General features: G+C 37.2%; 1 pseudogene; it reads left to right on the plus strand.

The window, feature by feature from the left end:
* The first annotated feature begins 4,768 nt into the window (after positions 1-4,768).
* LOC100474162 overlaps positions 4,769-26,320 on the plus strand; it is a 62,976-nt pseudogene continuing 41,424 nt past the window's right edge.

A 26,320-nucleotide genomic window follows, 5' to 3' on the forward strand; every position in this document is an offset into this window, starting at 1 on the left:
ACCAAATGAATATATCTATTGTTTATTTGTTAACTATCTTCCCTGGCCTGTTCCCTATTATATTCCTGGGGCCTGGGGATAGTGTGCTACATACTGTGAGTATATAATACTTGCTGAATGAATAAAAGAATGAATGAAGGGAAAAATAGCATAAGAGGGGTGCCTGGGTGCCTCAGTCAGTTAAGTGTCTGCCTTCAGCTTAGGTCATGATCCCAGAGTTCCAGGATGGAGCCCCACATCAGGCTCCCTGCTCGGCGGGAAGTCTGTTTCTCCCTCTTCCTCTGCCTGTCCCCCCCCCGTTCATGCTCTCTCTCAAATAAATAAATAAATAAATAAATAAATAAATAAAAATCTTTGAAAAAAAATAAAAATAAAATGAAACATAGATGTATCACATGACCAGAAACTCCATTCCTAGATCTCTATCTAAAATAATGAACATACATGTACACACATACAGACTTACACTCAGTTCATGGCAGCATTATTTACAAAGACAAAAGAGTGAAAACAATCCCAAATGTCAACTGATGGCTAAACAAAATGCACCACAGCCATACAATGGAATATTATTTGCCAATAAAAAGTAATAAAGTACTGATAAAACCGCAACATGGATAATCTCAAAAAGTGGAAGAAGCCAGTTACAAAAGAACACATACATTCCATTTTTATAGAACTTCCAAAAAGGCAAATATATGGAAACAGAAAGGAAATTAGTTGTTGCTTAAAACTGCAGGTTGGGATGGAGTGCAGCTGTAAGTTGGTATGAGGTTCATCTTTAGAATGATGGAAATGTTCTAAAATTAGACTATGGTGATGTTGCACAGTTCTGTAGGTATGCTTACATTCATTGAATTATACACTAAAAGCAGGTGTATTTTATGTTTATGTTTATAATAAAACTATTGTTTAAAAAAATGAATGAACAAAGGAATGAATCCTCTTTTTAGAGACGAAGTAACTAAGACATAAAGAAGCAGGTAAATTTCCCAAGTTAAGACAGCTATAGATGCCAAGAGCTGTGGTTCAAGTCTGTGGAATATCACTAAGAACACGAATGTTTAACTGCCATGGTGGCTCTATATGGTTGGTGACTCATAGTAGAAACTCCAGTTCACAAAAGAAGGTATTAGAGAAAGGATGATTCTTTCTTTTTCTTTATTTTCATATTTTACTTAAAATTTTAGACTAGATATGATTTCATAGGGAGAACATATTCAGTACAGCAAAAATAGAAGAGGGTTAGAGACAGTCATCCATTATGTTGTTAGAAAAATTATGACTTGGAGTAAAAAATACTGCTTTCATATTAATCTCTATTACATGGTCATGTAAGTGGGCTTCATCCTCCTCTATATAAAATAGCTAAAAATAATTCCTACTTCAAATATTGCAAGGGTCAAATGAGATATGTGAAATATTTTGTACAATATAACAATGCTGGCTCTCTTTATCATTATAATGGGACACGATCTTGTCTAGAGTATATGATATGTGGGTTAGAGTATATAATTTCTTCTCTTTCTTTTTTTTAAGATTTTATTTATTTGAGAGAGAGAGCAGGAGAGAGAGTGAGCATGAGAGAGAGCGAGCATGAGCAGGGGGGAAGGACAGAGGGAGAGGGAAAAGCAGATTTCCCCTGAGCAGGAAGTCTGATGCAGGGCTCGATCCCAGGTCCCTGGGATCATGACCTGAGCCTAAGGCAGATACTTAACCAACTGATGGTTTCCCTACTTTCTTCTGTTTCTAATGCGCCTCGTATTCTGTGGTTGCATACGTGTGTTATATGCCTGGACACCACTTGCTTAGATGCTTTCGGCTCTTGCAGACTGAGCTGTTCCCCTAAGAAACTGTGTATCTACTGGGGAAATGTGGCTCACTCTGTGTTAACTAGCTGGTGTAATTGACATTCTGTCCTACCTTGCAAATTTCAGTCTGTATCAGGAGTTGCTAACAATAAGATCTGCAAAGAAATTCAGAGACAAACTAACCCTCCGCACTTTTTTCCTATTAAATCCACTGCAAATTGTTGTGACTAGATAATTAAAACAAGCAGAGAACGAGTCTCTTACGTGTGTAAAAAAACACGGAAAGCAAAGTGGTGTCCCTAAAATTGTTCGACATTTATTCAAACAGCAGTCTTGAAAGGACTCGTTTCATGAGAGGGAAAGAGAGAGGTTTAAAATCTTATGTGTGGCCATTACAGGGGGCATGTTTTCTGTCTCTTCTTGTAGAAATGCATGCCTCTTATCCTCAATGGCTGCCAGGCTTCTTGTCAACCAATTACTTTAAAGCAATTGTTTCATTTGGAATAGATGCCACAGCCCAAGTGATTGTCCCTTGTCAGTGACACATTCAATTAAAACAGCTCTGAATAGGAGTTCTGGAGGGCCTACTGTGCCTTGTCCTATCTTATCAGTCAACAAAGAACAACCTCCGAGACCTCAGTGCAGACTGGTTCCACTGTCAGGTGGTTTGAACATGTTGCACCTTCCCGGGGTTCCTCGGAGTCTTTCGTCTTGTGCCTTTTACAGCCAATGACAGGCGCTGTCTCAGCAGTGTCTGGGTCTACCATGCCAAGAAAGCTTATGGCAGTAAATAAGATGGCAGCTGTGACAGTCCTGACAGCTGGCTGGAGCTCAGGGTGGCAGGCTGCACCGGACCGTGAGCAGTTGGAGCAGCAGTGAGGTATGACCACCATTACTGGTTGGCAGATGTCACTTTCCACACTACGAGTTAGTACATGACGTGACGGACACACTCACATCATGAAACAGGCAGACAGAACTTTCCACAAGCTCTGGGCACCTAGCATGTTCTACTCTATGCGTGGAGTTCAGAAAAAATGTACACATTCTCATTACAACATTAATTCCTTGCTTTTGTAGTACTTGTACAATTGGAGAAGAATTTTATGAAGGAGCAATGGCAGCGAATTGAGCCTTCCACATAAGAGCAGGAATCAATGAAAGTAAAACTGATTTCAAAGAGAAGTCTAGTGTGTTGGTTGCCTTTAGAAGAGGTACTGTGAGTTCACACACATCTCAGGATTCCTTTGTGTGGAAACTGTACATATCCCCCATACTTTTTGAATATTCTTTCATACCTGCTTTTCTTAGACAAGCTCCCCATTCCTCTGCCTCTTAACTACCTTTTCCTATTTCTAAGGAGAACTGATGATAAAAATACCAATTATCAGAGGAGATAGGTTACTGTAACATATATATTATCAAAACTAGTAAAATAAAAAGTTGTTCTATTAAATTGTGTGTACCATTGTGAGTTCATAGACAGGGCAAAATGGATTTCTGTAGCCATGTCAAGTCTGTGCAGAATATAGATTTGCTACTTATCATAGGGTCAACCAAGGTGGGCAAGCAGACTAGGTCTGGAAATTTGTCATGGATCTAAAGTTGAAAGCTGTCAGGCTAGATCTGGCAGCAGGTCAAGATGGAGCTGAATCTAGTCACAGACAGAAGTCACGAAAATGCCAGGAGCACAAACTGAGGCTACTGTTCTCACACCCTGACCCTTTAAGGGGCCTGAGGTCTGTTCACCTAAAACCAATTCTCCTAACGTCTAAGCCTCCAAATCATCCATTAGCCTAATAATCATATTCCTAATAAAAAATCTGTCATAGATGTAGCATTTCATATATATGAAGACACCGCTCTAAGCATTTTTGAGGTCTAGTGTATTTTTTTAACCTATTTTATAAAACTTTGTCTTGAGTGAAAAGTCTTGGAAACCCTCAAAATAGTTACTAAGAGAGTTTACAAAAATGCCTCTGAGCTAACACTATTTTAGTACAAATGAAAAGTATATTTGATAAATGAACATTTTAGAGGAATGTGTCCTTAGGCAAATTGATTATTATGCCAATTGATTTTAAATAAATTAGTTTTAGGCAATTTGACATAACCCCCATCAAATGAGCCTTCCCACTCTGAAATTCTAGGATATCTGATGTGCACGGCCCAAGACAGGGTTTGTCAAGCAGAGTGGCAACTGTTGTTTGGCTCTATCTCCAAATAAGGCCAAGATTTCTAATATAAAGTAATGATAAAAAAAAAAAACAGTACAAAAATAAATGAATTATTTACTACAGGCCAGGTATATACCTATGCACTTTACATTTATTTATTCAATAAACTCTTACTGAGTAGCTATTATATGCCAGCCACTGTTCTGAATGAACTCATGTAATCCTTACACTGACCTTGTGGGTGACTCCCAAATGTGGTAGGTGGGAGGATGGGAACTGAAGCAAAGAAAAGTTAGCTAATTGCCTAATTAAGTGGTGAAGGTGGGTTTTGAACCCAGGCAATCTGTGTCAGTGCTTAGTGCCTCAGCAGATAGGCTCTGCTGATTAGCTACAGGGCTCTAGGTGATTTTTCAAGCTGGGTGAAACACAGAAGCAGGTTGAGGGGATGTAGATAACATACCCTATATGGTTAAAAAGCAAATGTAAGGGCTACGACTTCTCAGTAGCATTTCCGGCAGATCAGAAATCAATGTTGGAGAGTCATTCACTTTTTCTGAGTGTATGTAATAATCTCCATGTTCTAGACTGAGATGAAAGAAGACACTATCAAAAGGAGCACGTGATGAGCAAGACATTCTAGACAAGTCCCATTAAAAGAGCAACAGCATGGCATACTAATGTTCATATTCCTTCTCTCTACTGTCTGGTTGTACATAGAGCCCAAACTCTTGTTTCCTCACCTCCTTACTTGGGAATACTTCTGTAATGGATGGGAATTGAATGTTTGGAGGGTATTGCTGCAAGAAGGACTTCAATGCCGGCCCTGGGCTGTGCAAGGTGCCACAAGTACGAGCTGATGATGGAGATCACATCTGTGTCTTTTATGCTGTAGAACAGGTGAGTGACCAGAATCATCAGAAATCTACCACCCTAATGCAGTATCAAGCCTTTGGTGCTAAACATCAGATGCCATTTTGGGCCATAGAAACTGTTACATTCTAGGGGCACCTGAGTGGCTCAGTCGGTTAAGCATCTGCCTTCCACTCAGGTCATGATCCCAGGGTCCTGGGATGGAGCCATGGGTCAGGCTCCCTGATCAGCGGGGAGTCTGCTTCTCCCTATCCCCCTCCCTGCCCCCCACCCCACGTTTTCTCTCTCTCTCTCTAATAAATAAAATCTTAAAAAAAAAAAAACTTTCACATTCTAGTATAACTACTGGTAGTACTTATGGTGTCCTTAGTTAAATAAATTTTCCATTATGAGATGGTTATAATGAATCCTAAAACATAGTTCTCATGTAAATTTGTTAGCAAATAAAACAAATAAACCAACAGAATATACTTTACTAATTAGAAATGTAGGAAACAATACCAAAAAAAGAAAAAAAAAAGTCTCAGGTTGGAATTATTTAAAGCCAGTATTGCTTGATGATTTGAGCTTTAATTTGCAAGATAAAAAAAAAAAGATAAGAAAGACATTTTAGTATGGCTACAGAAATATTTGCAAAAGGTAAAATGTTCGGGGCGCCTGGGTGGCACAACGGTTAAGCGTCTGCCTTCGGCTCAGGGCGTGATCCCGGCGTTATGGGATCGAGCCCCACATCAGGTTCTTCCGCTATGAGCCTGCTTCTTCCTCTCCCACTCCCCCTGCTTGTGTTCCCTCTCTCGCTGGCTGTCTCTATATCTGTTGAATAAATAAATAAAATCTTTAAAAAAAAAAAAAGGTAATGTTCTTGCACTGCAACTAACCCACTGGGGACAGTCTTTCCACAGAAGTAGAAATGTCTTCCGGAGCTCAGCTGGCGATCAGTTTATGCCCTGAAGCATGATTATAATGTTAACCTTGAAAGGTCCTAATGAAGTGAGTTCAGTGGTCTCAGCCTATATATTTTCATATGCGCTGGTGCATGCCTTGGAACATATCTTGATGGACTGTCTGCGGAATAGCACAGCATGTATCTGAGATTACAGTACGACCCACAGTCTTCACACTATAACTCCTATTTTTTTCCCACATGATGCACCTCTCAAAATTCAGCCCAGAAGGGAGGAATGACTTCTTAATGACAGTCTGTACATTATTGATGGGGCAAATAGGGCAGTAAAGAGATAGCCCTAGGTGTCTTGTTTGCCAGTTGATTAACTAGCGTGAGTGCATTCCCTAGGGAAAACATGCTTTGCAGAAAACCAGTTATCCATTCAGTGTCTCTTTAATGACAATATTGCAAAATTTGAGACCCCCCTTTCCTCAAAGCCTTGATTGAGTGTCACTCTTTAAATCAGACTACAAAGAAAGGCAAAAATTAACACTGAGATGCATACAGGCCTCTTGAGTCAATGGGTCTTACCAAGAACTTAAGTTGAGGTAAATGACTGAGTTCTGTTGTTTGTATCTCATTGTAATGATGACAGGTCTCCTGGGTAATCTTTCCAAGTTTTATCTTTTTGTCTGAAAGGGATATGAGATTGCTATTTCTATTACATTTGATTCAAATAACATATTTAGAAGTAATCCCATGACAGGTTAAAGCCTTAGCGTCTGAGGACTGACTAGTGACCGTCTCATGTGATGGTGCCACTCCTTCATGAAAACAGAGGTCAGGTTGTAGCTGTCCAGGCTTCCGTATCCACTCTGGAACTAGCTCAGCTATGTTGGCGGTTTCTTCTCAGTGCTGTGGAGGAAAAGACATTTAACTTCCCTTGAAACCCTTGCTTCATGACGTAAACCAGCTTAGGGTGTCCTTGTCTTATATTATACAAGACTAGAATGTTGGGCAAAATTCGGTAGCGAAACTTTTTTTCAAAACTAAAAATTTTGCAATGTCTTACTCCTTTGAAAGTGAATGTCAGACTGATAAATAGCTTGCATTCTTTATATTTAACTTCTCTGAATGGAATTCAAGATTTTTTTCTCTAAGGCCATCAGGAATTTATGAACCATTTTTTCTTCTCTCTAGTCTTCAGGGAAGAATCTACTTGTACGAAGAACACTCCAAGGCATTTGTCATTGTATAGAGTGTACCCATTAGCAAGTACTAAACACGAAGTTAAGATTTTAGGAGTTCTGAGGAACTGTGGAACTGGTGCACACGTATTTAAGGAATACAGACTAAGCACACACATTTTATTCTCCCTCATCGAGCATCTTTTCTTCTGTGTCTTGCAGAAAACTCAAATTATAACATTATTCAGATGTTGGCAATTTCTTTGAGAATTTCTGTTGGTTATCATGTATTAGTCGGGACATTTCCACATACCACTACCGTTTTCTCATTACTCTTAACATACTTAAGGAATATTGGGTTTAAAATCCCCTGTGACTTCTCCTCCTGACTAATGCAAGGAACTAAGACAAGACTAAAATAAAAAAGGGAAATGAATTATTTAGCCTACCGAAGAGAAGGCTAAGTGGGTTTGAGGATCATGAAGGAAATTTAATAATAGTCTCTATGTACAGAAGAGATATACAGAGATTGATGGCCAGCTATTCTCTACATTTACTGAGATCATAATATGAGAAAATAAAATAGGAGAGACTAAGGTAGCAATGAGGAAACATTTCCTGATGTTGAAGTTAGTTGGTTATGAATCATTCAATATTTCTTAAGTTTCTATTATATGAGGTCATGGTTGCCCAGGATGGAATCGTTTACTTAGGGTGCTTTTTAGAATATATTTACATTTTGTCTGAAATGACTCAGCTAGTCTTATTTAGAGATAGGGAAACACATAATTGCCTTTACAATTTTTGTGATTTCTTTGAAGACACAAGAGAAAAGGTGAGATGCTGATATAAATGTTCACACTAACCAACATGGGTTTTCCCAACACCCTTCTTCAGAAGCATAGGAAAAAAAACAATTACACATGAGCACCCATCAATGGAATCATCAAGGCTCCAACATCTTTAAGTCCTTCTTTTAAGCAGGGTCCAATTATGGCTGACTGATCTCTTTGGGTTCTATTAATGTTCTCCTGCAGAGCTAACCATATGAAGCCTCACTGCTCTAGTGACCTTAGCTACCATTCTAGTGGCTCCCCGTGCTGGAATGAAATGATAGCCGTTGACTTGGGCCAAGATATTTTTGTCTGTCTTGCTACGGATGGCACACACTAACCTACTTGTTACTCAACTCCAGTTTCTGCTTGATAGGTATCACCCTTCTCCCTGTGTAAGACATTCATTCTTCCAACCTCAAATCTATGTTATCACTAAGGTTAAAGAGGGCCTTTTTCACATTAGAAAAATCACTTATTTACACCTTCAAATGGTGTGGACTTGTTCATAGGATACCTTCCATATTTTGCTGAGTTTGAGGAAAACATGTGAGTTGCAATATTTTATATAGACATATAACTCAAATCCTAACTGATGATCTAGGAGTATGTAATAACTGATTTCAAAAAATTAAAACATTTATTTTAAATGAGTTTCTGCCTCCCAAGTTACCCCTCTTCATGTTTGCTATGTTCATGGCTGTCTCCATTGCTAAGTATCTCAACTCATGTATCCTGGGTCTGACAGTTACAAAACTATCTTACCATTTTCAAATTGCAAATTAGGTAATCTTGTAAATATAGCCCTAGGTTACCAGTTTTCTAGCCATGCCTTTCCATAGCCTTACCTCTTTCATATAGTTAGGTAGAAGTACTAAATTTTAAAACCACCTGTTATAGTTACAAAGACAAAGACATATGTCTTAGTATACATGGACCATTTGCTTTTGCATGATCCTTGTAGTAATTTGTAGCTAAGATATAATTAAATACTATATACATAGGCCAGGATAAGGAGAAAAAGGAGACAAATGCTTGGCTTTTTTTAAGATGACCCCAAATTATAAATATGACTCTACCCTTATTGGAGAAAAATGTACAGGTTTATTTAGTCAAAGTTAAAATTAAACCCTTTCAAAAACTGAATAGCTATTGAACCATATTTTCACCGATTGTAGCCTGAAAATATGCAGCAAGCTGACAACTTCTGGGGAAGATCAGAAGATGCTTTTCTCAGGAACCTGAGGTATAAAGAAGGCGTGCAATTTGCCCAAGGCACACCCTGAGTGACAGAGAGGAGATTTGCATTTGTGTAAGTCTGAATCCAAACACATGCTTTTTCCTCTATATTAATCAACTTTTACAGTGACTATAAAATTATCTCACTGTAACTTGTAATACTTCAATTCAAAATTGCAAATGTGTGGATAGCTTCTCTTGATCATTCCCTCTTTCCAGAGGCCCTTTATTCCTTCACATGCTTTGTAGGACACCACTCCTCTGGGTTTTCCTCTTGGCTCACTAGTAACTCTTTCTGTCTTCCAAACTTTTTGTTCTTGGAAGGTCTCAGGTCTTAGTACTTTGACTTATTCATATTAAACACTTATTCCTTTGGGGAATCGCCTGCAATCTTGTGGCTTTAAAAATGATTTGTGGGCTAATGACACCAAATTTATATATACATTTTGGAGCTCTGCCCTGAACTCCAGACTTCTATATTCAACCACATACTCAGTCTCTCTAGTTGGATGTTTGATGGGTAGCTCATATTCAACATTCCCAAAGTTGAACTCCTCTCTCTGGCCCCAAACTCTACAAAATTGCTACAGTAGCAATTTTGCCATGTTAATAGAATTCTGTCTCACATTTGTTTAGACTCAGGTGCTTAGAATCCTCTTATTTTTCTCTGTACCTCACATCTGATTTATTTGAAAACTGGTTTGGCTCTACCTTCAAATATTTCCAGAACTAGACCATGCTTAAGCCTGTCTACTGCTTCCACAACCAGCTCCACAGCACCACCATCTCTTGCCTGGGTTACTACTGTTGCCTCCAACAATCCTGTTTCTTGTGGTCTATTCCCAGCACAGCTGGGAGAGCGGTTCTGTTTTACAAGGGATTATGGAACAGTTCTGCTCAAACTCTCCGAATTTTCTCAATACTTCTCAGAGTTAAAGCTGTAATCCTCACAATGTCCTTCAAGGATCGACTAGATTTGGCCCTGTGTTATCTTGCCGACAGTGTTGCCCATTATCCTTTCCCATTCTCACTTTGCCCCAGCTACCTGTGCCAGAATTCTTATCTATTTCTCACATACTCCAAGCAACTCTTGCTTCAAAGCCTCTGCCCTGGCTCTTGCCTCTGCATAGAAAACTCTTTTACCAAATGCCTGCATGGCTCACTCCTTGATTTCCTTTAGCTCTTTCCTGGAAGGCCAGCTGAGGTGACCTTGACCACTTCCCTTCCTTCCTCCCTCCCTCTCAATCTTCCTGACCCTGCACTATTTTACCTCATTCATGGCATCTGTCACTTTCTAAAGTGTTGTGTATTTTTTTTTTTTTTAGATTTTATTTATTTATTTGACAGAGAGAGAGGCAGCAAGAGAGGGAACACAAGCAGGGGGAGTGGGAGAGGGAGAAGCAGGCTTCCTGCTGATTAGGGAGCCCGATGCGGGGCTCGATCCCAGAATGCTGGGATCATGACCTGTGCCAAAGGCAGACGCTTAATGACTGAGCCACCCAGGCATCCCTAAAGTGCTGTGTAATTTAATTATCATGCTTCTTTTTTTACATTTTGTCTCTACTCACTAAAATATAAGGCCTGCAAAGCAGGTTTTCTAGTGTGGGTTGTTGGATGAATTCCTGTAATAGTGCCTAATACACAGTTGGCAGTCAGTAAATATTTTAAGAAAGAAAGAGAGAAAATAAATAAATGGATGGATAAAAACAGAAAGAAAAGAGAGACAAGGAAAGAAAAAGAAAGAAAAAAGAAAGGAATACAAAAGGAAAGGAGGAAAGAAGAAGCAGGTTTTTAAAAATGGAATCTGCCATACTATATCCCTTACTTAGAGGGTTAGCTTATTCCCTGGATAAAACTGAAATTAAACACTTGGAATAATCAATAATATTTAGAGTCAGAATGTTTTGGGGAGGCATTTTTAAAGTAATTAAGAAGAAATTGGATGTTAGTAAAAAATAAAGATGATTTGTCACAGTCAAGAAGAGCCCAAGGACACTTGAGAATTATATGGGATTCTGAAGCAAACAAACAAAAAGGGTATTAGGTAAAAACTAGATATCCAAAGTATGGATTTTTTTTAATCATGGCTCCATATGGATTCATTAATTGTAACAAATATATCATACTACTGTAATATGTTAATAATAGGTGAGGCAGTCTGGGGTATATGGAAACTCTGTACTATCATAGCAATTTTTCTATAAATCTAAAACTGTTCTATGACAAAAAGTTTATTTTTAAAAATTGGATGTTCACTAGAAAGAAGTGATTATAAATTTTATTCAGGGCTTTATTTTTATTATTTATTTGTTTATTTAGAACCTCATTTTCATTACATAGGATTTCTGTGTGACACCAGTGCAACTGGTTGAAAAGTTTCTCAATACAACTAGTTAAAATTGTTATGAAAGTAACTTGATTTTACATGTACTCACATGTATTTCATGAATCCAAATAATTATAACATCTTAGAAACTACCACTTACAAGAGCCTCAGAAATCTTCAATTATCTCCAAACCCCTTCCAAGAAAAGAAATTTTTAACATTATTCTTGACAAATAATCATCAAGGAAAATTCATCTGGGGAACAGGGGAAATTTTAAAATTTTAAGATTTGCCTTTTTTTTTTTTAAGGGAAGCACCATGTTTGGAGTTAGCCCCTATTTTGGTTAGCCAAAATAAAAAGTAAAATTCACAAGATAATATATTATTATGCTAGAAAATGTACATTTAGTAATCTGGGGAAAACTCTGAAACTAAAACCAGGGCATAATACAATGACACTTGGAAAAACAGAGATTAGTTTAACACCAACTGTGGAGTGTGAGATATACTGGAAAGTAATCAATAGTTTCTGTGTGTGTGATTTTGCACACACCTGCACCAAACTGTACAAAAGTTATCACCAAGATACAGCATATAGGCAAGAGAAAGGCAGTCTATAGCATTCTCCATATCATAAAGATGCAGTTACAAGGTCACAGATTGCAGGCATAACTTGGGCACAAAATTAGGTAACCCTTTGAGACTATGGAAGAATTGGTAAGGAGCACATTGATCTCTATCACACAAATAGAGACAGAGTTAGAGAAGTGACTGAGACCACCTTAGGATGTGGTAACAAACCACCCTGGAAGAAGTTCAGGAATGGAATAAATAAATAAATAAATAAATAAATAAATAAATAAATAAAAATAAATAAATAAGGCTAAAGAAAGAGTGCTTTTTGATTTTTCATTAAATGTAAATTTTTCATTAATATGTAAAGTTGAATACGCTTATTTGAAAATTTCTGGGATGCCATATATGAATTAATGAGTTGTTCTCCTTGCTGATTCTGATCAGATCAACATGGTTAATAAACCAGATAGTTATATTTACACTGATTCATCTGTCTTAGTAATTCTTTACTGCAACTTTTAGGAAGCCCCAACTCCTACCCACCTCTCACCAGTTTGGGGACTTGGAGAACTAAAGTGTTCTAGGCAGCTTGTCCTGTTACTTACTTGCGGTCACCCACAGGAAGCAGTTGTAGGACAAGACACAGAAAAGTGGGGCGCCTGGGTGGCTCAGTTGTTAAGCATCTGCTTTCGGCTCAGGTCCCAGGGTCCTGGGATCGAGCCCGTATTGTGTCCTACATTGGGCTTCCTGCTCAGCGGGAAACCTGCTTCTCCCTTTCCCACTCCCCCTGCTTGTGTTCCCTCTCTTGCTGTCTCTCTCTGTCAAATAAATAAATAATATCTTAAAAAAAAAAAAAGGAAGACAGAAAAGTATGCCACAGTGTGTGCACTAATTTTAAGATGGTGGGATGGGCTAAGGGTACATATGACCCAGAGACTTTTCAGCTCTACATGGTCAGTCCAGGGGTAGGGTGGGAGGAGTTTAACTCACAGACAAATTCCACATATAGGATCATATCCTGACTTGGTTACTTTTGTGAATGAGGTAGGTGGTTTATCCTTTACTCTCAATAACTGCCCACTGAGACTGAAAACTGACCAGATTGTTGACTGTCAGTTTTGTGGTTTCTGTTATAGGACTTCAAAATTGGGTAATTTCACTTTTAGATGCATTGTCACTGCTGACCTCCAGACTTGTCATTGAGAACAGGTTATTTTTAATTTAGGAAGAACACTTCACCTGACTCTAGTTTTAGCTGGATAGATTTTTGTTGTTGCTTTTATTACATATTATATAGCAGTCTGTTTTCACTGGTACATATCTTATATTAAGCAATCAATCATTTCTCTTGTATTTCCTCTTTGTCTTTCACATTTAAACAGGTATGGGGTAGATGCACTCAAACGGGGTTAGCTAACAGGACAGACTAACTTCAGGCAGAAAGACTGGATAATGTTTTTACAAACCTTTATTAAGGAGGGCACGTGCGGTGATGAGCGCTGGGTGTTATAGGCAATTAATGAATCGTCGAACACTACATCAAAAACTAATGATGCTGGCTAATTGAACATAATAAATAAAAACAAAAAAAACCAAACAAAAAAACCAAACAGAAAAACAAACAAAACCTTTATGATGCTCCAAACAGAAGTCCTGCACTGTGATCAAGACATCCATGCTCAATCCAGTCACATCCCTTAAATGATACCAATCCAGGCAATTCAGTAGCTCCTCAGGCCAAACCTCTTCCACAAAACTGCTCTTGGGTGGGTCTAAAAGACATCACTAGAAGACTTGTTCAAACAATGCTGTTACAATGTTTTTAGAATTTGTAAGGAGATTTGAGAGATAAATCAACAAAATAACTGTCCCCCTCCACCCCCTCCCCACCAGGCCCCGATATCTGGAACTTAGATTTACTTGTCAGAATCAGAACAATCATAACTTCCTCAGTTTTGGATATATTTGTGCTCTAAAGAGCTATACTACTCCCACGGGTCTACTTCTGTTTAGAATAAATTTTTTTCAGAACTATGGGTGGCTCACTTTTGGATGGGAAAGTTTCCAGATCTTCACCAGGCTATTTGCATGACTACTTTTGGAATTAGTAATACTACAGACTAGTGTACGCCCTATGCCCAGCAAAGTTTCTGGCATATAATATACACTAAAAATGGTTTTTGTGTGAATAAATAAGAACTATATGGATAGTAGTCATTCTCAGATTATTATGTGAGTATCATATACGATTCCAATAAAAGTATTCTAAGGTTTGTTGAAACACTGATAATGCTCTGACTTCAAAGGTATAAACACTGATTTATTCTCTTTGATTTTTCTCGATATGATTTATGACAATGCATACCAGAATACCAAAATATGTTATGCATGATGTTCGTCAATATTTTCTTATTCTTGTGTCTATGACTGCGTTCTCAAAATAAGGAAATACTAAAACTATATGTGTATATATTTTTTCTTTTGCTTTCTCATTTGAAAACATCATCTGTTTTCTCTGTAATAATTTTTATGGATATTGTTTGTTTGTTTTGTTAATTTTTGTGTTAAAATGACATTTGAAATATCCACAACAGAATTGGGGGCTCTAGCCAATAGTTTAGCATTCAGTAATTAGTAAAATTTACAGGATCTGATAGTGTCTTGGTTCCAGATTTGAGGAGATGCTCTCCCTGAAATTCTCTTGCTGGATTAGAATTTAAAAGCAAATATCATATGATTTCACTCATCTATGGAATTTAAGAAACAAAACAAACAAACAAAAAAAAAAAGAGAGAGAGAGACAAGACCCAAACAGACTTTTAACTACAGAGAGCAAACTAATGGTTGCCAGAGGGAAGGTGGGTAGGGAATGGGTGATATAGATGAAGGGGATTAGGAGAACACATACTGATATGAGCACCGAGTAATATATAGAATTGTTGAATTACTGTATTGTATACCCAATTTTAATATAATTCTGTATGTTAAGTATACTGTAATTGAAATTAAAAAAAAAAAACCAACCCCTTCAAATCACAATGTCTCTGCTCTATTTTGACATCTTGAGACTAAATATAGCTTTTTTTCTTGAGAGAGAGAGAGAGGGAGAGAGAGAAGGGGCATAGGGAGTGGGAGACAGAGAATCTTAAGCAGACTCTGCATCCAGCATGGAGACATGGGGCTCGATCTCACAGCCCTGAGATCATGACCTGAGATGAAATCAAAAGTCAGATGCTTAACCGACTGAGCCACCCAGGCACCTCCCACATCCATGTTTTGAACATATTCTTAGATCATAGTGAGCTCTCTCTCATCCTTGTGTTCTTTGTCAATACCTGCATATTATTTGTGCACATTCCTGGCTCTCCTTAAAGGTGGAGAAAATATGACTTCCTCTGCCCGATAACTAGCATAGTGTTTTGTGTGAAATAGATGCTGAATCAATTTGATTAAATAAATTACAGTTAATGTGTGGAATGAATGGAATTAACATTGTGCTATTTCTACTAAAATTTATAATTCTTCAGTATGCTGCCAAATGGCCAGTCTATTCTTCATTGATTTCCTGTCAATCATTAAAAACATATTTTATTGTTCCATTTTACTTCATTGTTCAGAATTACCCATTTCAACCATAATTTATTACTTGTTCTATGCTATTTAGGTCTGCTTGCTGGTTCTCAATGACCACAATATCATTTTACAGGTATAATTCACACTAGATAGAAAGCTTAATACAGCTTCTCAACATTTGATCACTTCATAATGTCATGTTTTTGAATTAATGGTATATTGCATCCTATTTCACTAAGTTAAAACGAGAGTCTAATAACAATTATAGTGTCTGGAAAGTATAATTTTAGTATTTAAAATATCTAAGAGAATATATACCTAGAAGTCACATTTTTCCCTTAATTGATCACTGCAGGAACATTCTCAAAGAGCTGTTGTTGAATGGATGTCACTGTCAAAGAGCAAGATTTTTTATGGTATTATGAGACTTGTGGGGAGATAAAAGTTAAAATTGGCTTTTCCAGAACCTTCCTGTCTTATCTTTCTTTCATCACAGAGAGGTATAAGTACTGATTGTACCTTTTAATTTCATGTGAACTTTATTTATTTGTGATTAGATATTTGACAGAGACCACTCTCTCGAGTCACATTCTTTCTGTTGGGGCTGTCAAGAGTTCAGCTAAACTACTCCATGGTATTGCTGCGTAGCATCTATTTTGTTTGGCCAACTGGCCCGCAGGGACCTGAAACTAACTCTAGCCCTTCATGAAGCACATACCCTAGATAATAGCCCCAGAGCCAGAAGCAAATGCAGGTTCTTCATATGATTTCACCAACTGCGATCGACAGTCTTGCCCCTCTCTAAGGTCTTCCCCTTGTGCTTAGATAAGACCCTCATGGAACTTATCAAACTCCTGCTTCTTTTAGTTTGAGCTGACCAACCTGGGTTTAGTCCAAGAACACCAAAGCACTGTACCCATGCGCTCAAATAAAGGAATGTGCCACAGATCCTATGGCTTTCTGTCTGCACTCTGCCTTGGCCTCCCCATGTGGCCCCCTGAGGCATGCCATGTACTTTCTCCAGGACCTATGAGCGATAAACTCCATTTCAATTTCTCTGTGGTCTCTTGTTGAACTGTGGCACCGTGTGCTCTTCTTAACAAACGTTAAGTTAACAAACTCGGAACATACACAAATTCATTTGCTAAAATATAGTATAAATATCAAATTAAGCAAAATTCAGCCAAGTATTTTCTTCTAATGAACAGAACTCAGTAGACATTAAGCCCCTGAAAGGAGAACTGTAATTCTAGTGAGGATATATTTATTGCCTTAAATGATTGTGAAAAACAACATGAAAACACTTAAGCAAGTATAGAATGGTATGTAAAAAATTTAGCATGGATTGATAAAAAGAAAGATGAGTGTCAGGCTTAACAAACCAATTAACTTTCATCAAGCAAGAGAGTCAATGAGTTCTTGACAGGGGTAAAGCAATAGACATAATTTGTTTACAGATTAAAAAGCCTCTTTGACATGCTACCACATCATAGACAAGAACATGAAATTAGCAAGTTATTTATGGAGAAATTATGCATCGAAAGGAAAAAAAGTGCACAATGGTGAAGAACATTGACAAGCATTCCAGATTACATAGAAGGAAGGAAGTAAATAGAAAGAGGGGGCTACAGCTGTGCCTACATGCCATCTCTGCTCAAAGCAACATCTGCTAACAGGAAAAGAATTGAAAGCTGGGATGAAACTAGCATTGCCAATCAATAGTATTGATTCAAACAAATTAGGATCAAATTAGGTCTATCACTAGAAATTTATTTCCTTGGTTTTCCACTGGTTTTGAATTCCTTAGAAAATATTAAGGAGTTTTTCATCCACAGTAGCTATATTTTTCATGCCATTTCACACACTAATGGATAATTAGAGAATTCTGTACAAAGGACACATACAAACAATGGCAAGTCAGATCTTTCCTGCACTCATTATGTCATATATTTAGATATGTTTTCTCCTTTTTCTTCTTCACGTCATGTTTCCCCACACCTGTAAACCCAGCCCAGGACCGTATTATGTTATGACACATTCTGTATATCCCAATGGAATCACATTTTTTCATATTTGCACATTAATACTGGGTCAGACTCCAATATTTTTATATTTCAAATATTTTAAATAATTTTCCAAGGTAAGCTAAATCCTTAAACATCTATCTCCCAAACTGGCTCCTTTTCATATAATGCCAAATCAGATTAATGGCATAATTCCCCAGAAGGTTAATTTTGATGTCCCCTTTTCCTTCTATCCAGGGCCGTCCCTAATGTATGTATACATTTTCTTCACTATTCTCAAACTGATTTTTTGAAACTATGTGATTATAATCTGTAATAATATCTTTCAATTATATGTTTATTTTTAAAAAATGAACAGCATTAATGATTTTACAAAACTTATCTTTCTTTCTTATTTTTTTTTTTTTGAGGGGGGCAGTTAGGGGCAGAGAAAGAGAGAGAAAATCCAAGCAGACACCATGTGCAGTGGGGAGCCCAGCTTGGGGTTTGATTCCATGACTTTGAGATCATGACCTGGGCCAAAATCAAGAGTCAGATGCTTAACCAGCGAGTCACCCAGGCACCCCTAAAATGTATTTTTCATAATTATTTTTTCATAGCTACATCCAGTAAGGTATCACTTTGTCAACTCTACAAATGAGAGGAAGGAGACTTAGAATGGCTACCAGCCTTGTTGCAGCTCATGCACTTAGTAAGAGAAAGATCCAGGAGTCATCAGATTCTCTAGCATCGCCTTGTGGTATGCCCTGTAGTTGTTTCCCATCTAGTAGATCCCTCATATTACTACCAAAACATTGTTTCTTAAAGAGATTTTTTGACTTTGAATTTTAATCTCTTCAATGCAGCTCACTCCTCTCATCCGTTTTGTCTTCAGGATAAAGTCTCAACTCCTTAGCATATCATGTCAAGCTCCCCCCACCTGCTCTCTTAGGGCTCTTTCCCTCCCCACCTAACAGCTCCAGCAGTCCTGAACTACTAATTTCCTTTATGGCAAGCTCTTCTCCCAACCTTCCCTTAGAATCTCCTCCCTCATTATCTGCTGAAGATTGTGTTGTAATTTCATCTTCTCTGTAATTTTCCATTGTTGATCTGTTAGCTTCTTTCAGGGCAGAGCTATCATTTATTTCTGCTACCCCAATGCCTAGCACAGTGACTTTTCACATAAGAAATGCCCAATAAGAGACTGCCGAATTAATGTACAGATATTTCTGTACAGTGATTTTCCATTGTCTTATATGTATGATTTTCCTCTCTTATATGCATGCATTTTGAATTACCTAACTTTGTTCACATTCTGAGTTTTTTAAGTGTATTGATTATGTGTGTTCATATTTAATTTCTGTCCTTAAGTGTTCAAATTTCTGTAGCCTGCATTTTTCACTTAATCTTAATTATTTAAAATATATTTAGATATTATCATACATTTTTCAAAATTATGTTTGAGCAGATGCATAATGTTACCCCTTATGACAAGCTTGACTACTTCTTTATTGTTGAGCTTTAAGGCAATTATGATTTTACCCATTATGGATAACATTGCAATGAACAAAACAAGGATGGAAATGTTTTCTAAAAAGATCATTCTTTTTTAAAATTTAAATCCAATTAATTAACATATAGTGTATTATTAGTTTCAGATGTAGCGTTCAGTGATTCATCAGTCTTATATACTACCCAGTGCTCATTACATCATGTGCCCTCCTTAAAGCCCATTTCCTGATTACCCCATCACCCCCTTCCCTCCAGCCACCCTCAGTTTGTTTCCTATGATTAAGAGTCTCTTATGGTTTGTCTCCTCTCTGATTTCATCTTGTTTTATTTTTCCCTGCCTTCCCTTATGCTCCTCTGTTTCGTTTCTTAAATTCCACATATGAGTGAAATTGTATGATAATTGTCTTTCTCTGATTGACTCATTTAACTTAGCATAAAATCCTCTAGTTCCGTCCATGTCCATTGCAAATGGCAAGATTTCATTCTTTTTGATGGGTGAATAATATTCCATTGTATATATAGACCACATCTTCTTTATCCATTCATCTGTTGATGGACATCTGGGCTCTCCCCATAGTTCATCTATTGTGGACATTGCTGCTATAAACATTGGAAGGGACACAAATACATGGAGGTTAAAGAGCATTCTGCTAAAGAATGAATAGGTCAACAAGGAAATTAAAGAAGAATTAAAAAAATTTCATAGAAACAAATGAAAATAAAACACAGCTGTTCAAAACCTTTGAGATGCAGCAAAGGTGGTCCTAAGAGGGAAGAATAAAACAATGCAAGCCTGTCTCAAGAAATAAGAAAAATCTCAAATATACAACCTAACCCTACACCTAAAGGAGCTGGAGAAAGAAGAGCAAATAAAGCCTAAACCCAGCAGGAGAAGAGAATTAATAAAGATCAGAGCAGGAATCAATGAAATAGAAACCAAAAGAACAGTAGAACAGATCAATGAAACTAGGAGCTGGTTCTTTGAAAGAATTAATAAGATCGATAAACTTCTAGCCAGACTTATTAAAAAGAAAAAAGAAAGGACTCAAATTAATAGTCATGAATGAAAGAGGAGAGATCACAACCAGCACTGAAGAAATATAAACAATTATAAGAACATATTATGAGCAATTACATGTCAACAAATTAGGCAATATGGAAGAAATGGATGAATTCCTAGAGATGTATAAACTACCAAAATTGAAACAGGAAGAAATAGAAAACCTGAGCAGACCCATAATAACCAGCAAGGAAACTGAAGCAGTAATCAAAAATCTCCCAACAAACAAGATTCCAAAGCTGGATGGCTTCCCAGAGGAATTCTACCAAACATTTAAAGAAGAATTAATATCTGTTCTTCTGAAACTGTTTCAAAAAATAAAAATGGAAAGAAAACTTCCAAACTCTATGAAGCCAACATTACCTTGATCTCAAAACCAGACAAAGATCCCATCAAAAAGGAGAATTACAGACCAGTGGCCCTGATGACATGGATGCAAAAATTCTCACTAAGGTATTAGCCAATAGGATCCAACGGTACATTAAAAGGATCACTCACCATGTGGGATTTATTCCTGGGTTTCAAGGGTGGTTCAACATCCACAAATCAATCAATGTAATATACTACATGAATAAAAGAAAGGACAAGAACCATATGATCCTCTCAATAGATGCAGAAAAAGCATCTGACAAAGTACAGCATCCTTTCTTGATTAAAACTCTTCACAGTGTAGGGATAGGAGGTAACATGCCTCAATATCATAAAAGCCATATATGAAAAGCCCACAGTGGGGGCACCTGGGTGGTTCAGTCAGTCAAGTGCCTGCCTTCGGCTCAGGTCATGATCCCAGAGTCCTGGGATTGAGCCTGGCATCTGGCTCCCTGCTCAGTGGGGGAGTCTGCTTCTCCCTCTTTCTCCCCTCCGCTTGTGTACTCTCTCTCTCTCATTCTGTCTCTCAAATAAATAAATAAAATCTTAAAAAAAAAAAAAGAAAATAAAAGAAAAGAAAAACCCACAGCGAATACCATTCTCAATGGGGAAAAACTGAGAGCTTTTCCCCTAGGATCAGGAACACAGCAGGGATGCCCACTCTCACCACTGTTGTTTAACATAGTACTAGAAGTCCTAGCCTCAGCAATCAGACAACAAAAAGAAGTAAAGGGCATCCAAATGGGCAAAGAGGAAGTCAAACTCTCACTCTTTGCCAATGACATGATCGTCTATGTGGAAAATCCAAAAGACTACCCTAAAAAATCATTCTTGTAAACATCTTCCTTAAGATATATCCCTAGCAATAGGGTTACTGGGTCAAGGCATGAACATTTACATGGCTTTAGAAAAGGGGTCAACAAACCATAACTTGTGGGTCAAGTCTGGCCCACTGCCTGTTTTTGTAAATAAAGTTTTACTGTAACACAGTTACACTCATTCATTTCCATATTGTCTATGGCAACTTTCACACTCCAAGGGTAGAGTTGAATAGTTTAGCCCATAAAGCTGAAAATATTTACTCTCTGGCCCTTTACAGAAAAATTGGCCAACATCTGCCTAGAGACAGAGACTCAACTTATTTCTGAGAAGCATCTTTCAGTACCTACAAAGAGTTGGCTGATTTCACCATACCTTCATCTGTGATGAGAATTATGATACTAGTAAAACATTTATGAATTGCCTTTTCTCCATTATAGTATCACACTTTGTTCTGAAAAGAAGATTGAGAGATCTAGACCCTGTACCAAGGGTTCTGGCAGCTTAGAAAATTGCCCTGAAGCCTTGGTTATATATGCTTCTGAAGAAAGTCGATTACTTCTGGGGTTAGATTAGCATATCAGTGACCGCCAGGTGCCTCCTCTCTCTAGCTAATGAGTTCTATGGAGAGCACACCCTCAGCTAGTTTGCAATGCAACAAACCAGAGAGAAATATAAGAGCTCTAACCCATCAGACTTTGTGATATTGTCTACTTTAGCATGTGAACTGTTGCAGATGTTTTCCCTTCAAGAGCACAGTTTAATATACACAAAAGTGCCTTAAAGCAAAATTTAGGTTACTGCATAAAGGTCTGCTGACTTGCTTCCACATGGCATAATGCTGAGCTTGCACGCCAGGTGCAAAAGGGCTATCACATTTCATCATTTCTGTGTTGCAAAATCAGGTAACATGGGTATATTAGAAGTTAGATTATCTTCTTGTAATACAAAGTGACCCAATTTGCCAAGTAAAAATGGAATGAAAACAGCAGCTTGTAGCAACACCTAATATATCTTCTGAGTCATTATCTCTTTAATGAAAAGCAACACTGGACAATTTCAACGCAAATTGTGGCTTAGCATCTCATTAACTGAATAATGGCTTATACACACCGTGCATGTCCAGATTCCTGAAGTGTTATAAAAATGTTATACCAAATGAGTCAAGAGTCCATTCTTCTATCCATCCTCAGATGATAATTAAGCTCTTTCTGTCCTTCATTATTTTACCATAATCATGTTTCTTCTCTTATCTTCCTCAGATATTCGGTAGAACAGAGTAAGATTTCCAAATAGCCTATTTGACATATTCCTAGGTATTTAAATAATTTTTCCCACTGTGGATTATGTGGATGCTTGATTCTGATTTGCCATTTGACTGGCATATTGCTTTTCTTAGGAGTCTTAGGGGGTCTAGAAATAAAAGAGGCACTGACTTTGTGTACGAAAGTCCTCCCAGAACATAAATTACCACTGGGCATCTCCTAGTGCCAGTAAAACAAATCCTGCAACTTTTTAATTGAAGCCTACTGAGACCAGTATGTCTCTATTTTTCAGTTCATTTAAAACATCTCCCTTCAGAAGTGATATTTTCCTTCCAGTAATCAAGTAATTACTAAGCTGATTTCACTTCTTTTGCACAAACTTTGCCTTGTGTTCATCAGCCTGGTTCTTTCACCCTGATAAGCCCTGGCTACTGGGGTTGGGATAGCTGTTCCATACCAGGCCTGAATATCTGCAGGCATTTTCCTCCTGTTTCACACTGAGTTAGCAATCAATCCCATCTGTTCTTTATCATTAGAAATTCACAATGTGCTCAAAGCCATTCTTCAAATAAGGTCTTAAACTTTCAAGGCAGCTTTCTAGACAGATACATACATACACAGAAATAAATAAATAAATAAATAAATAAATAAATATATTTGCGCAAATTTTTTATACTCATAGATTGCATAGAGCTTTTATACTCATAGATTTTGGATAATAAGAATATATAGGTATCTGGAAATAATTATTTGTGAACAAACTTCATTTGTATATGCTGATTGCTTTATAATTTTCCATGAAATGGTATCAGATGACTATATGTTTGATACACCATATTTATGCTATCACTAAAAAGTAAGTTGTTTTTCAAAACATTTATGGATCTAGGCAAGATAATCAATCAGGTGTTAACATTTTTTGATTTTTGCTTCAAGCAACTCTTCATTGCCTTAGAAAGTATTCTTGCATTTGATGTGTTGTCAGAATCAAGAATAATCAGTCCCAAATTCCTCACAGTCCATTTTGTTGGGGTATCAGTGTTAAAATATAGCAGTATATAAATTAGCTAGCGTATGACATGTTTCAAATAAATTCAAGAAAACACTACATAAGAAAGCCCTACAAAATAGTCTGACTGCTTTGTAATTGAAAATAAATGAACTCCTCATAATGTTTAGTTTAAAATATGGACAAAGCTGAGGTGATATGAATCCTTATGAGCGCTGTTCCATTGTGTGTGGCGTGAAGGCATTTTAGTCTAAAACTTTGCTTCACACAATGAAACCTGTTTCCACAGGTTAGTACAAGTTCCAAGTAAATACAATTATTTAATCTCTTTACTATATCTCAAAGACTATCTAATATTTGATTACCTTAAAACTATCTCCGATCTCCAAAACTAAGTAAGTCTTGATCAAAATACTAAATCTGTTTCCTTAGGAGATTTGATAATACTTTAATGGAAAATAGTTTTGTTTATTTTCATTGTCAGCATTTTTGTAAAACTATAAACGCTAATCGTATCATTTTCTATAGCATAACAAGGTGTCCTAAGCTTTTAAAAATAATTTCAAAGAGCTTCAAAAGCTCATTGAAACCATGAACACTTGAAGTATGGAACAACCCCCAAAATATCTACTTTATATGAATTATATTTCCCATCACCTATTAAGGTACTCCTAGAATAAGCATCCACTTTAATATATCAACTTTGAAATGCAATTTTTGTGCAAAATACAGGAATTTACTAGCCAAACTTCCCCTAGTAATTGCCCATGTGATTCTCAAATATGTCTCAGTAATAAGAAAACAAATTGAAAAGGCCTTGAAATAAGATCTATGACTTTTTAAAACAATGTCTTTTGCATAATATTAAAGCAAAGTCATTGCAACCCTTTAAACTCAGCTTACCTAAATAAAAAAAATTCTAACAGTATGAACAGAAATTAATTGTGAAATTTATAAAGTCTCCATTGGTGATTAAGCTCCAGGGGACAAAGCAGATTTTGTGTATATTTTCTTTGATATATCATACTGCTGTCCATTATATAATTGCTTTTGCAGGTACATTTCTTCATTGATCTTTTAGGTAGTTTAAAATGCTGAACTTGGGAAAAATGTGATTTGAAAGTACAGTGGGATCTCTGACACAAACCTCTATTAGAGGTGACTGGAACATCGTATTTGTCCCAAAACTCCATTAGAGAAGATAGTATAGACCAGGGAAAAATTGAAAGGAGTAATAGAAGGAGCATAGCGGTGTGCTGTAAGTTTTTGGATACCTGAAGATGGAAGAAAAACATTGAGTTGACATTCACCTGATTTCTTCCAAGTACTAATGGATAGGAAGTCAACATATTGTAAATTATTTTTCTTCCTAGCTTGTGACATTTTAGTTAACTGTATTTAATGAAAAACTCTCACCTCTTAGTCTTGATTCAAGCTAGTCACTCAGTCTCCAAAGTTTAAATGATATGTGACTCATTCCAATCCTTCTTTTTAAGATCCAGTTAGTCACCAAATTCTATGGAGTTTTCTTTCAAGATACCTCTTATCCAAGTTCTTTTCACTTTATTTTCATTGTCAGCATCCTAATCCACACTTTCACCACCTCACTCGGAGATGAATCAAAGAGCTTCCTACGTGTTCTAACTTGTCCCCTCCATCTGCTCCATCCTACATACAAATGACAGATGAACCTTGCTTAAATCTTCTTTAAAGAAATTATATCATTACCTACTCATCCCTCACAATGAATTTCAACAGTACATCCTGTAATGTTTCTCTTTCTCTATCCAAACAACTACATATCTTATGATATCTCAAATATAGCTTTAGCTTAAATTATATCAGCCTCTACACCACACCACTGTGATGTGGTGTCTTGAAATTTATTATTTAACTCTATCTATATTTATAAAATTTACATAAATTAATCCCCTTCTGCTTATGAATCATTTGCATAAGGCTATATCTTTGACTTCCTCTGTTTTGTGTGATTTTTTCTTGGAAATGAAATTTGGAATTGTCTACCATGAGTGCATAGAAACAGCTTTGGCCTTGTCCTTGTGTTCTTTTTCCCTATTCCCCTATACTAATCCTTTTATCTTTTCTTCTCCTTTCTTTCTCTGTGCAAAATCATAATTTTTCTGTAAGTCATTTGATAAAGTTGTAGTTTCTAAGTGGGAGGTTGTACTTGCTGACCTCAGAGATTTAATATGAGAAAGGAATACCCTGTGGAAAGAGGACATATAAAACTACTCTGTCTCAAAACATTTTCCGTGTTGCATTTTCTTATTCCTCCTATGACACATCCCTGTAGAAAATATAAAGTAAGATCAAAAGTATTATCTGCCCTTAGTGTTAAGGCATGGCCAGAGCTCTAATCCTTGGATGTGTTTATTCTCTGTTCTTTTCTTTTCTTTCCTTTTCTTTTTTTAAGATTTTATCTATTTATTTGACAGAGATAGAGACAGCCAGAGAGAGAGGGAACACAAGCAGGGCGAGTGGGAGAGGAAGAAGCAGGCTCACAGCAGAGGAGCCCAATGTGGGGCTCGATCCCATAACGCCGGGATCACGCCCTGAGCCGAAGGCAGATGCTTAACCGCTGTGCCACCCAGGCGCCCCTATTCTCTGTTCTTTTCATTCATAGATGCTTACGTTTAGTTGCATACTAGGATCTATGTTAGGCAATGACATGACCAGCGTGCACTGATAAATATAAATTCCAGGGGCGCCTGGGTGGCATAGCAGTTAAGCGTCTGCCTTCGGCTCAGGGCGTGATCCCGGCGCTATGGGATCGAGCCCCACATC

This window comes from Ailuropoda melanoleuca, chromosome 11 (genome assembly GCF_002007445.2).
Source record: "Ailuropoda melanoleuca isolate Jingjing chromosome 11, ASM200744v2, whole genome shotgun sequence".
Lineage (NCBI taxonomy): Eukaryota > Metazoa > Chordata > Mammalia > Carnivora > Ursidae > Ailuropoda > Ailuropoda melanoleuca.